Genomic DNA, 14,583 nt, shown 5'->3' with positions numbered 1-14,583 from the left:
CATGGACCCATATCAAGTTCCCTCAAACTAGGAATAACTCTAACTCTTTTTTTCTTTCTTATTTTGATTAGATTATCAAATTTCACATGACATAACCTTTTATGCCATAGCTAGCTTTCTTTTACTTAAGCAATAAAAAATGAACTTATACTGAGATCTAGGGAGAATAGATTACGTTTAGTTTTCTTGCCAGACCCAACCAAATTTCCTTCTTCATCCAAAAGTTTGGCCTTCCCATTCATGAATTCTACCTTGAATCCAATGTTATTCAATTGTGCCACACTCAGTAGTTTATTCTTTAGTCCCTCCACCCAATAGGAATTATCACATTTGAGTTCATTGGTTAGTGAACTATAACCTTTTCCTTTTATTCAACAAGGTTCATTATTTTCAATTCTATCACTTCCACCATCATAGTGTTCCATATGTTCAAACTTTGATTTGTCACTAGTCATATGATAAGAGAAGCCACTATCAATAATCCATGTATCATTCTTACTAACATAACAAATAAGTGTCATTTTATCTGATTAATCATTTGATTCATCTTTTACAACTATATTTACCATTTCATCATCTTCACTACTATCAGAATCTTTAGCCATAAAATAAGATTTCTTACCTTTGTCCTTGTAATCCCTATAGCTTTTGAATTCCTTCTTTCCTTTGAGCTTACTACTTTTCTTTCCATCTTTTCCTTCTTTTTGGGACATCTTGCAGTGATGTGACCAACTTCTTCACATGAAAAATAGATTAGAGGAATCTTACCTTTGTACTTTCCTTTGCTTTTGGAATATTCCCTTGCAAGTAGGGTTTCAAAAAATTCAAGATCAATATCTAAAATTCCTCCCTCTTCTTCACTTTCTAATTGTTTGGCTTTTTATTTTCCACCCTTTGTCTTGAGTGAAATCTTGGCTTCAAATGTAGACTTAATGGCTTTGGAACTAGGGACATAGTTATCATAGTTAATCTTGCCACTAGAGAATCTATATTTATCTTAGTATTTGGATCACATCTCATCTCTTAAATAGAAAACACTCTAATTTCATAGATAGGAAGAAGGGTTCTGAGTACTATTATCATAAATGCTTGCACCATTGTCCGAAGCTTTTACCTAAGTACAACCTTGTGAAACATGGAAGCAACCTCCAAGCTGTGGGACTTGAATTATGAGGTTGAGTCTCTAGAGAAATTTGGCTTCCTCTACTATTAGGATGCACTTAAACTACACTTGAAGATAAAAGGGGGGAGGAATACATGAAAGTAACTAACTAATATATTCTAAGTTGGTGATGCACCAAAATATGGTGTTGAATCCTACCTTGCCCATATACGCATAGTTAACCAGCTATAACCTCAAAGAATATAGATTCAAACCTTGTTTATCTAACCACATTTTGATTGGACAATAAAATAATGCTATAGGAAGAAACTTCACTAAATATCATTTAGATGTCAAAAAACAAATACAGTCATGCAAATTGTAGAATATAGACAAGAACATTAACCACAGGCAAAGAATTTTGGCACAATGTGTTAATGGTTGAAAGAGATACATCAAAGAGTTACAATGGATTATAGGAAAAGGAATTTAGAATGTGCATGAAAAAAATTCTAAGGAAAATAGATAAGAACCTTGTAATGAGAAGTTACAAAAAATGTGCTTTTATAGATTAAGCATAGCTAGATATTTATGATAGAACAACTTCCAACCACTACTGAAAATCTGGAAAATATCTAATCCCAGTACAAAATTAGATGCTGGAAATTTACTTGTCCACCAAAAAAAGCTCTAAGAGGTTAGGAATTATTTTCATTAACTTCTAACTAAATAGATGGATCAACAGGTGGCGATGGAGTGTTCATTTGAATTTATTAGACCTAGGAAATGATGAAAGTGGTAGGAGATTGAAAAGATTAGATCCATCATCAAAGAGCTACTTCTACTATCATAAGTGCACCAAATTAGTTATGTTATTTGGTCAACTAGAGTCAACCATTAAGCCTTGCCACATGGACCAAACATCTTTTACCATTCTACCACTCTGCCAAAATTCAACCTTATATCTTATGTTTGACCGATTGTGATCATAGTTTCACCACCATGTTTCTTCAATAATAGTTCTTGCTTGTGAAACTATGACTAGTTGGTTATCACTACTTCATAGCTTTCCTTTGACATTATTAATTTCCACAACCTTGTGAAGACTAAGATCGTGACTGCATTTGCACTATTGCAACTTTGACCAAAAGTCCACCTTCTAACCTTATGACCAAGTGGAACAAAGAAATCTCTTGATCGCAACTCTAACTATGGCTCCCCTCTTAACATGTTGCAATAGTGTGCTAGCCATATATAAGAAAGATCTAATGGTGAAAAGTGCCTCCTTCAAACACTAGATATGTTTCCCTTATTTCACTATTATGACTTAAACCACAGTATGCCAAACTCAACCTATGACTAGGTGAGAATAATGCAATCACCCCATTAGGACCCTAACTTAGGTTGAACCAACTAACTCTATGATAACATGAACAAAAATCAATTGTTCCTTCACCACCTCAGCTCAAGTTAACACTAAACCCACAATGACTATGAAAATCACACAGTCACAACTTTGAAATGTTTAGAGGCATAACATGAAGACAAAGGATATAGCCAATGTTAAATTATTTCATGAAAACCCTAGGTGACCATTGAACAGCTTATCATATGAATTTGATTTTTTGGTCGAATGGCATTGGGGGCCTTGGAGCTAACTTATCTCCTTGTATCAAGGTATTTCATTCTCTTATAGCAACCTAATAAGTATTTGGTAGAGTGTCCCCTCCCATAGATTATATAGTGGTAGAAATATCACTACTATAGGCTCTGAGATAATATAAGAATGCATTACTAGGACAAAATTTTTATATAGTAGATATTTTGTCCCATGTCTTCTAAATTCTATAATTAAAATTAGTCATGCATTCATGGGGTACCCTCTTGATAGTTGTTAGTTGTTCCAAAAGTGATAGGTGATCACTTTTGTGTTCAAAATGCTTACATAAGGTTGCTCCTAACCCATCCCAATCAGCAATAGAGTCCAAATGCCTAACAACTACATCATCCTTGGATATTCTATGTATATTACAAACATTTGCAACTTCTTGGATGTGTTCTAAGTGGGAGATGGAGGTTTCACTAGTAAACTCAAGTATACTTTTAAGAGTTGATACTAGCATGCCATGCCTTTGGGCTAATAGGAGAGGACTTCCACCATTAAAGGTGGTGAAAACATTAACCCTAGCCATGTAAGAAAGTTATTTTTTGATATGAGAAGATGGTATTCTAGGCTAAGATCTAACAATAGGAGGAGTGGAGATGGATCTTACAGGGGTATGTGTCACTATTACACTCGTAACTAGTAATATAGACACCCTAGTCTTTCTTCTTAGATTAGAAAATGAAAGTTCTCGGTATTAGAACTTACCTCTAGAAGATGCCCTTGTTTCAGCTTTGGGCATGAATCACAAAAACTTGGTCTAGAAGATGTTAGTGTTTTTCAACTATTAAGTATCAAAATACTTAATGCCAAGATAATAAAATATCACAACAATCTAAGGATCAGCTACTTCCCAAAAAAAAATTATATGTGTTTTATATATAGACCCAACTTTAAAAAAATAAAATAGATTTTCTACTCTTTAGGCTCTATAAAATGAATGTGGCTACACCTGAGGGATGAAGATTTTAAAATGGATATTACATACATATTTTATTCCTTACATTATATTTCACAACAGTGCACATCCCTTATAACAGATTTGGTCATAGTTCTTCCTAGATTTGCAAATAACTCTATGCAATATCAGCTAACTAAAACATAGGGATTACATGTAAACAAGTGTTCACTAGCATTAACATTCTCTTCAAAATAGTAAAGTAAAATTAACTTCAAATTTAAGTTTGATGCTTGTTCATGATCTTTCCATTTGTAAAATGAATCAATAGATTAGTGTCTTATCCATTAGGATTTAGAGTCCATTCAATTTCTAGATCTAATTGACTGGATTACAATAAATACTATCAGCAATTCTCACTAAAAATTATTCTTACAAATATCCTTCCTATTACCCTAGAAAGCCTATCAACCTCACTAAAGAATTTACTTAATTCATTGAAGTAAAAGCAATAGTGAATTGAAATAAAACTTGATTTAATTGCATTCAATTGGACAAGCTTTTCTCATACAAATTTCAAATGACCTTGTAAATAAAATTGGAGACAAGTTCCAGCAAGAACATATATGGGGATAGTTCATCTTTTTATTATTCTTTTTTTGAAATAGTATACAATTGAAATGAAAACTCAAAATGACTCAAGATAAAACTGTATACGAGGATTAGTAATGCAAAGAACACTAAATATCAAATCAAAAGTATTCACAAAACTAAATAAACATAACTTCAAGATAGACTAAGATGAGCTCTCAATTGAGAATATGAGCCATTAATTGGCTCTCTCAATGAGAAGCTCTCTTGTTGAGTAGCTTTGTCTAATTAGATAGGATGTATGCTCGATTCTCCAAAGGCTTCAATGGTGTTCTTGATGGATTTTGGCTTGGGTGAATGGATTTGATGTAAAATGGCTTCTCAAAAATGGCATTATGGATTTACTTCATGATCAAAATGGCATTACTTTGTTACTATGGGTCAGTGTGTTAAAATGGCTTGTGAGAGGATTCCTTAAATAGGCAAAGGGCATGAGGGATCAAGGGCTAGGATGCAAGGATGGGAGAAAGCTTATGGAAGGTTTAGATTGAATGAGGGGAGAGCACATGGATTGTGCTTCCTTACAGCCAATCAGAGAGTGACACATGTCATAGGGTCATTGGTTAGAGCAAGAGGGGTTGAGGGGTCAACAAAGGAGGCTCAAAGTTCATAAAGACCCTCATAATGGCTTGTAAGAGCAATGAATGGGCTTGTAAGAGTCATTTATGGCTTTGTGGGCTTCATAAAGTTTTATGGTTGAAATATTTGTGAGAGAGTTGAGATATTTTACTTGGGTTGGATTAAGAAAGTCTTAAGCTTGACTTAGGAATGTGAAAATGATTAAGGCTTGGGTTAAGATTAGATTAGGCTTGTTAGAGATGGGCAAGTGGATGGCATTTAATGAGGGTGGGTGAAGGAGGAGATATTTGTTGGCTTTGGCTTAGGTTAGCAAGTCTTAACCCATGTTTAGGGAATGTGACAAGGTTAGGGGGGGATTAGGATTAGGGTCAAAGATAAGGATTGACATCTTCTAGAAGAGTCTAGGCTTTGGATGAGGATGAAGACTTTCTAGAAGAGTCTAGAACTTTCTAGGATGAGGATAAATAAGGTTTTTAGGAAATAAATAAATTTTTATTTATTTCAAGGGTTTGGGTTGAGGAGATATTTATTAAAATATTTTTAATAAACATGAGGATTAATATTTAATCTTAATTAAATATTTTGAGTTGGAATTAGGGGTAGGAAATGATGGGATTAGCTTTTAATCAAAATTAAAGAAGGATTAGAAGATTTTGGAAGAGGTTAGTGGTCTTAAGAAAATTGGCCAAGTTTTGGGCAAAAAATAAATAAATAATTTATTTTGGGATTTTTGGTCAATTTATTAATTAAATAATTAATAAATAAGGAAATAATGTTTAAATAAGATTTAAACATTTTTGGGAGGGATTCCCTAATTAAATATTTTTAATTAAGATAATGGGATTTAATGGCATAAAAATAAATAAATTAATTAAATAAATAATTAATTAATAAATGATGATGTCATCAGGGACTTTTTAAGAAAATAAAAATACTTTATTTTTTAAAGAATTTTTTAGGTGTCTACATTTTGTCCCTCTTTGACATAGTGTTGAAACAATACTATTTCAAAGAAGTTCAGATATAAACGACATGGAGATGACTTTATGGAGCAACATAGTTGCCCCAGTCTCAGGTAGAAGAGAGAGAATGGACTGCATGATGCCCCCCTCAAGAAAGCGACGGGGAGAGAAAATGAGGCTCGACGGTTTCTTGAAAACTACAAGAATCTAGGATGAGAAAGGAGACTCAGATTGGCAAAGAGAAGGGGCTGAATTAGCTCAAACTCTCACTATGGGAGAATGATAAAGGGAGAATCAGAGGCACAAGAGTAATTAAGCTTAAGACTTCAGAGGAGATGGAGGATGAAGGAGTGGATCACCATAAAAAAGAATCCAGGATAAGGGAAGGGATGATGGGAAGAGATAAAGCTAAGGCAATAGGATTTCAAAGACTTAGATTGATGGAAGATGGGTGTCAGAGATCCCTAGGACTACAATTGTGGATCTCGAAAGATGAGGCTTGGTGGATTGATTGGATTAGTGGATCCCTAAGACCAGGATTGTGGATCCCTAAAGCTAAAAGTGAAGATTGATTCAAAGAGATACTGATGCATAAGTTGGGGTAGGAGAGACAAATGTTGGATATGGATGGGGGATAATGGAGATGAAGGGAATCCATTGAAGCTTTTTGAGTAGGGGTATACTTCAAAGAAAGTACCACCATGTAGTTGAGCACTAGATTTGATATAGGACTATTGGTTAATTGCCAAGGGTACCAAGAACATCAAGGCCTTTTCACCAAGTATCTAGAGGACTGACAGACTGACTCAAAATAAATATGCAAGGATTGCCCCAGCATCACACATGAAACTCGGAGGAAACAGTGTGGAACCGACACTAGGTAACCCAAAAGCAAGAAAGAAACAAACGAAAGACTTGATCAAAACTATACACTCAAAGTGCCCCATTCATAGCATACCATGATATGGAAGATAATGGAAACCTTGAGAAGGGAACAAAAAGATTGCTTAGAAAAGATACTTCAAGACCCAAAAGGGCTAGAAACGTTTGTCAATGAGATGGGTAGGACGAGGTACTAATGGACCAAGATTAGACATGAGGAAAGCTATATCTTAGAAAAATCTATCGGAGAGCACCTAAGCTAGTGGATTTGGATTAGTGATGCATTTGGAAAGTTGAACTAAGAAGGATAACACTTTGGTGACAGTAGATCTTAGAGCTAAAGGATGCATTAGAATAGCTAACCAAGATTTGTGCGGTGTGTAAAAGATGCCGATCAAGGATGAAATGACATAAAAGATGCATAGATACGATGGTACTAAGCTAAAGAGGATGAACAAGCTAACAGACGAAGATATGTTATAAATGTAGAAGGTTTTTTTGGACAAGATTGGATATACAAGCTATGATACTTTAATACCCCAAAATTGGCTAATTGCCATCTTAACCAATTCTAGTATATTTTTGATCAATCTTAAAGTCCTATTCCATTAGGCAAATTCTTATTTGGCTACTTGCTACTTGACTTAATTGTCAGATGCAAAAAACCCTAATCTACATTCATCATGCTTATTATTTAATTCCTATAGTATTTACTCATATTAGTCACATTAAATCTATTGATTAATATTTAATTTAATTACTAAGTATTTATACTTTAATTAAATTAAATTATATCTTAAGGCCAGTTTACTATGGAATTAAATTTATTTAATTTAATATATCTGCCTATTTTAATTAATTAAATGAAATTATTTAATTAAATGGAGTACTTACTTCTAATTAATTAAACAAAGTTACTTAATTACAATGGAAGCCATTCCTAATTAATTAAATGAAGTTATTTAATTAAATAAGAAAAGTGTCTCTAATTAATTAAAGGATTATTTAATTAAATAGAAAAGGCAATTATGAGAGTATATCTCATTTTATTAAATTAAATATCTCACCAAAATCTCTCTTCAGTTAAAAAAGGGAAATTTCTAGTTCACTATTGATAAAAAAGGAATTAAATCAGTTAACTCCTTATTCTACTCAAATTAAATTAGTTAACTCCCATTAATTTGGGAATCTTCCTTTATGACTGAACTTCACCTTTAATTCTGACCGTTGATTGAAATCGATCTCAACCATTGATGGATTCTAGGAAAGTCTATTTAAGAGACCCTCATCTCTTCATTTTGGGGGAGGATGAATTAGAATTTGCATTGAATTGTTGTTGAAATTCATACTCATATTTGCTCACATTTGTTCACATTCTTGCATACATCTTGCATTCTTAGTTTAAATTCATTTAGCTTAATATGCATAGTTTAATCTAATTTTGTTTCAATTGTTCTTAGATTAGAAATGCATTTCTCATTCTAGATTAATCTACACAATCATATAGATTAATTTTATTTCTTAAATTCTTCGTTCTTAGAGGGTCTAGTTGCCTGCACCTTGATTCTAATGATATTAACAGGCAAAATCCCTTTAGATAGAAGGCAACAGCTCGCTTTGCAGGGCAAATCTTGGATGAACAATCTCATGTTCATTCCAGGATGAATCCACATACAAAGACCATATTGAAGTGTGTGTTAGTAGATGCCACATATTCATGCATACATTTTTGGCGGTCACTGTGGGGCTCAAAAATCAATTTTTCTAGCCTCTTTCTGTATTTTTTAATCATTTTTTTGTTCTCTATCCGTACTGTTCCATACGGATTCAAGAATCTTCATATGAGACTATTCATTTTCGCATGAGGATCCATAATCTTTGCGCAAAGATTCTTTTTGTATCGCACAGGAAAGTGCCTAAGCACATGAAACTTCACGTGGCACCTATTTTCTTCACGTGAGTTATAAAATAATTTTGCGCGGGCCTAAAATAATTTTGTGCGAAACCTATTTCTTTGCGTGACACTGCATAAGATTTCGTGCAGGTAGTAATAGAATTTTGCATGAGCCTGAAATAATTTCGTGCATCTCTGTCAGAGATTTCATGTGAGATCTTGTAAAAGCAGCTCGATTTTTGAGCATTTTCGATCTTCATCTTATTTGATCTATTTTTGTTTCTGTTTCTCTGGATTGCTTGCAGCTTAACCATTATAAGCATTTTGACTTTTGATGTGTTCATAGGTTTTAGCATTTTCTAAGCTTTTTATGGGTATAAAAAAGAACAAAAAAAGTTAATTTTTGATTTTCCCATAGTTTTTTTCTCATTTTTGATAGCATAACAACGGTTTACGAGAAAATTGGAAAAGCATGATAAAGTTGCTAAAAATAGATAAAACATCTACTAAGCACATTGTGAGGATTACCAAGTAATTCTCTTTGATTGATAACACTTCATTTGGACCTAAAACAAACATCTCTTGTGTCAAGCTTGTGTGTATTTCCTTCCATGTTCTCATTTTACAACACATGCATAATTTGATACTAGGTTGTGATCTCTATTAGTTTCATCTAGCAGGCTTAGTTATTAGTGATAGATCTAATTAGCTATCTTGGGTTATTGGACTCGCTAATCTGTCGGCCCCTCATTCCACCCTGTGGTTACAAGATTAGCACCACGTTCAAGGGGAGGGGTCTACAGGAAAGAAGCGTTAAATGCTCCATAAGGCAACCCTTTTGTGCTTTCTAGAACTCACTAATTTTTGAGTTGTGGACTCATTTTGGCTTGTGTGAGGGGTAAAATGTTACACATCTCTGGACTCACCTCACAATAATTAAAGCTTTAAGTGTACGACCTTGTGCTCTTTGACTACTTTTGGATAGATTTTCTTTCGACAATTAACATATGTACACACATAGTAATTAGGCCCCATGAACACTATTCGTGGATCTTGAGGGAGTGGATTCCTAGTGAAACTCCTCTCTAAGATGGATTCCTTGTAGGTGGGGAGGATACTTTGAGAATCTCGTAGATAGATGAATCTTCAACTTGTTTATTGAGGCACCCTTTCTCTAGAGAGGTTGATAGATCACTGGGAGTTGATATCATAGATCTTTAAGAGATACTCTTAGTTTAGTGTGTTAGATTAATATGTCTGCTTTGATTGGGCTAAAAGTGAAAAGGTGTCAAAACCTTGAATCTGGAAGCTAAGTCCCCATATGGTATACTATTGTGAGTTGATCACCTTTAGAGAGGGTTAACCATAGTAGACAATCCCTCTACAAGGAAAACTACATTGACAAAACCTCGAGCGGTAATAGCCATTTTTGATGTGGTAGTGACAACCGCTATATAAATGTCCTTGTGGAAGAAATCTCCATGGGTGTGGTTCATTGTGGGTTGTCAAATCTCCCTAGCAGCTCTTGAAGATTAAGTTCTCAGACTGTGTTAAAAGCTCGGTGCACTGGGATTGGAGGTCACCCTTGTGAGTCATAAAAGTTTCAGAGTCAAACCATTACTAAAAACCTTATAGAGGCCAACTTTTATTTTCTAGAGATGCATGTGTGATTGCAAAATCTTTTGAAAACATACACAAATAACTCTCCTAGGGATTAGCACAAACTAAGTCACTTGATTGTTCATGTGCTAGGTTTCTTTTTCCCTTGCTCATTATTTTTAGACGTGCTTGAAATCACTTTCTTGTTGTTCTAGACGCCTGTTTATCTGCCTAGTTACTGAAATGATCAAATTTTTTTGTCAAAATCAATTGCTGTTGTAAAACTAGTCTGCCTTCTCGCACGAAATCATTTTGGTCTCACACAAAATCATCTAGTTCTCATGTGAAATCATTTTATTCTCATGCAAAATTAAATTTTTGTTATGATTCTTTGCACAACCTCGTGAACTTCTTCGCGCAAAATTAAACTACTATCATTTACCTTCACGCGAACAAAAACTTCTTTGTGCAGCCTGTAAGACTTCTTCGTGCAACCCGTAAAGGTTTTTCGCATGAGACTTTATATTAGCATTACCAATTTGGGTCTATTTTAGATATCTGTGACCTACATGCTATATTTTTCTACATCCTTTTATCGCTCTCTATCTGCAAACAATCCTAATATAGTGGCATCTCACTTAGCTAATGACTTGTGAACAAATACTTTAACTAGTCTTGTCTCTTAGTTATCTTGCTCTTGTCCTTTAGTGCTTGTTGTACTCTATGTCATGATAGTCATAATATTTGGCTATTCTAGCCTTCAAATTAGACTATTCATACCTTAGTATACTGCACTCTTATCTTGCTTTTCTGAGACTATGTTCTAGTGTGGTCCTTGTCTAAGCTTTTTCTTTTTGTCATTATCTATGACTATGGCAACTTGGCTTATGTTCTAAAACTTGGTTTTCACTACTTGAAACATAGTACATCAAAATGGCTAACAACAAATATGCTAAATCCAATATTCCTAGTGAGGAAGAAAAGCTACTTATTGCAAACATCAAGCAACAAATCCAATCAATGAGTGCTCAACTTCAAAAACTAAAGGAGGAAGACGAAACATCATCGAACAAATTTTCCTTGAGAGAAAATTTCCCTTCCTTCTATGACAACCAAAAATCACATTCTTGTGATCTTGAATCCAAGATATCTAAGAACACTTCACATACACCCAAGAAATCTAGAAACATCTTTGAAAACAAACCTTGGCAATGTAAACCAAAGCCTAATTTCACACCTTTGGGAAAATCTTATGAATTAACCTTGGAAGAACTTCTTGAAGAAAAATCATTACTTTACCTAAGCTCACTTTGGAGGGTGTTTCCTTTATGAGTAAATATTGTGTCTATCATAGACATAATTTGCATAAAACTTCCCATTGTAAGGAGTTGAAAAACAATATCCAAGATCTCTTTAACAAGGGCATAATTCAAAAATCTAAGCTCTCAGCTACTAAAGATTCTACTCTCAAGAAGGACCAATCTCATGAAACCATGTCTAGTAATGGTTCAAACACAACTTCTACTACCTCCAACATACATCCACCTTCTAAATTGTCCAATCTCTCCAACACATACTCACCAAACAAAGAACTCACTACTCCCCTAGTTGACTATGTGTACCCTCAAGGACTGCCTTGAAAGGAAACTCGAGCTAATCTTGACTTCGCAACAAACCTCTCCCAAACTACACAAAGCAAAGATCCAAAACCTCCATGTTTTGCTCCTCCTATTATCCCCAATCCAACTATTCCTCCATTGTCCCTTCATTGTCTTCCAAGATCTCGTGCCTCCATCTCAAGAGCCACATAGTCCTCCATCTCCCATGTCATGCACTTCTACTAAACAAGATCAAGATATTCCTTCCACCATCCTTGAGGAGATTACAAAAGACCAAGAGAAGGATAATTTTCCTATGTTACCCAAAATTCCTTTTGAAGAGAAAAGTGTTCCCTCACTCTCTTATTCTACCTCGCTACATTCACTTCCAAACTATGCTCTAGCTTTAAATACTCCTGTCAAAGGTATTGCTCCTATAATAGTTACACATAAATCTATTGATGACTTTGGTCATATTGCTCACTCTAAAGATGTTGATATCCATACTCATGGTCTGTTCACATCTTCTAAATCTATCCTTGGTCCCTACCCATCTAAGCTAAAACCTTCAATTCTTCCATTCATATTGGGACCTTATGTTCCTCTATCTCTTGCTTCCAATCTTATCTCATTACACCGTCCTCCTACCCTACCCCAAGATCAACAAAGATGCCCATACTTGAACTCTTCACATCCACCTTTCCATCTAAACCAGTTATATTGGCCTCATTCATCCATAAGTCCCAAGACCTTTGGAAGCAATTTGGATGATCAACTCAAACATAAGTGCATGAATCCATCCTCAAACATTGACACTGTCTCCTCTAATTGACATGTGAATGTCAAGAAGGAAAATACACAAAAGAGACTGCAAAGGTCCACTATTCAAAGAGCTCAACCAAAGAAAGTATGGGTTCTTAAATCTATTATTGAAGAAATGTGTTCCAAAGCATCTAATGAAAAATCAAAAGCTATATGGATTCCCAAGTCTCTTTTGAAGGACTTGAATATTGAAAACAAATGAAAGTTGAAATTCAAGCTTCCAAAGGTTTCCACTCCATCTCCTTCCCAACATCTTCCTAAAAAGTTTTCAAAACCTTCTACTCCACCATCCTCCAAAATGGCTTCGCTACCTCATATATCTAAGCCTCAATCTATTTCATCCATATTTCCTCCATCATTCCACTACCGTTCAAGGTGTGTGTCAATGTTTATCTTTCCTAATATCTCATCCACCCTCATGAGATCCTCTAGATCTTATGCCTATTTTCCATCATTGCTTGTTTCAATCTTCCAAAGCCAACAACCTTATCCTCCATCTACCTCTCATTTTCCTATCTCCCTTCCATTACCCTATCAGCATCTTTGAGCATTCCTTTCTATGGTCTTGGCTTATCATAATTTATCCTTCCAATAGGAGCACTATTCACATTGAAGAAGGCTTGTATTCTTTCCAAAAACTCTAAAAATCCAAAAAAAAAAGAAAAAAAATGTGCCTTGGTGAAAACCTGAAAACAAGCACCTTGGTAGCAAAAGTAAAGAAAAATAAATCTGTCCTATGGTGAAAACCACTTCTTGTGGCACCTTGGACAAGTACCATGATGAAAATTTGGTAGGCAAGCATCCTATGTAATTCTTCCATCACATCCGATCATGATCTTGCTTATCCTTCAGATGTCCTCATTCTTGAAGTCATTCACTCATAACCTCCATAAAAAACTTTTCTGTCCTATTTAGTTAACCCTTTGGTCTTGATCAACGAAAGAATGAAGAAAAATCAGTTCTTAGCAATCTCTTGACATGGTCATTTTCTTAGATTACTTACACAATACCCTTCATTACACCGTGAGTTCATATTGTTATATCCTTTTCCCTAGCTTGGGTAATCTTGTGAAGGCTTTCTTTGAGGGTAGCATTCACCACTTCATACTCCTTGCCTATCCATCTCTACTTATCCACTCGCTTGCTACTACATCTTGTCGTATACCTTGCTAGACACTGAAACAAAATCAAGGTAATCCTTCTTGAGAGCTAGTAATCTCTGAAAAAAATCTAAAAATTGGAAAAAGTCCTGAAAAAAATTGTTACCTTGGTGAAAACGTAGCAATAGGCGCCTTGGTAACACCAAAAAAATTGAAAAATCTCAAAAATACAAAAAAATAAATCAAAAATGAGAAAAATACAAAAAAATTGAAAAAAAAAAAGAAGTGCCATTGATGAAAACTTGGAAATAGGCATCATGGTAGCAAAAAAAAGAGAATCTTGCCAAGAAGGTGAAAACCTGGTAAATAGGTGCCTCTTGTTCCCAATGCTCCATCTTGTAGCCCATCTTCTAGGTATTTTGTATAGTTTCTTTCACACTTTTGCTTTCCTACTTTCTGCTCATATATCCATGGATTGAGTCTTGTCATAGCTCGAGGGCATTCCCCATTTAGTGTCACTATTTTTGAGATTCTCCTCATAGAATCTCCTTTACAACAGTCACCAGTGGTTCTAACTACATTTGCCTACTATCACTAGTGTCACTCTCTTTTTGAGATTCTCCTCATAGAATCTCCTTTGTGACAGTCACCAGTGGTTCTCACTGCATCTGCCTACTATCGCTAGTGTCACTATTTTTGAGATTCTCCTCATAGAATCTCCTTCATGACAGTCACTAGTGGCTCTCATTGCATCTACCTATTGTCACCAGTGTCACTCTCTTTTTGAGATTCTCCTCATAGAATCTCCTTCGCGACAGTCACCAGTGGTTCTC

The sequence above is a fragment of the Cupressus sempervirens genome, chromosome 3, assembly GCF_028749045.1.
Source record: "Cupressus sempervirens isolate cs-2001-9-10 chromosome 3, ASM2874904v1, whole genome shotgun sequence".
In the NCBI taxonomy this organism is placed as follows: Eukaryota; Viridiplantae; Streptophyta; class Pinopsida; order Cupressales; family Cupressaceae; genus Cupressus; species Cupressus sempervirens.
This window is presented reverse-complemented; position numbering follows the sequence as displayed.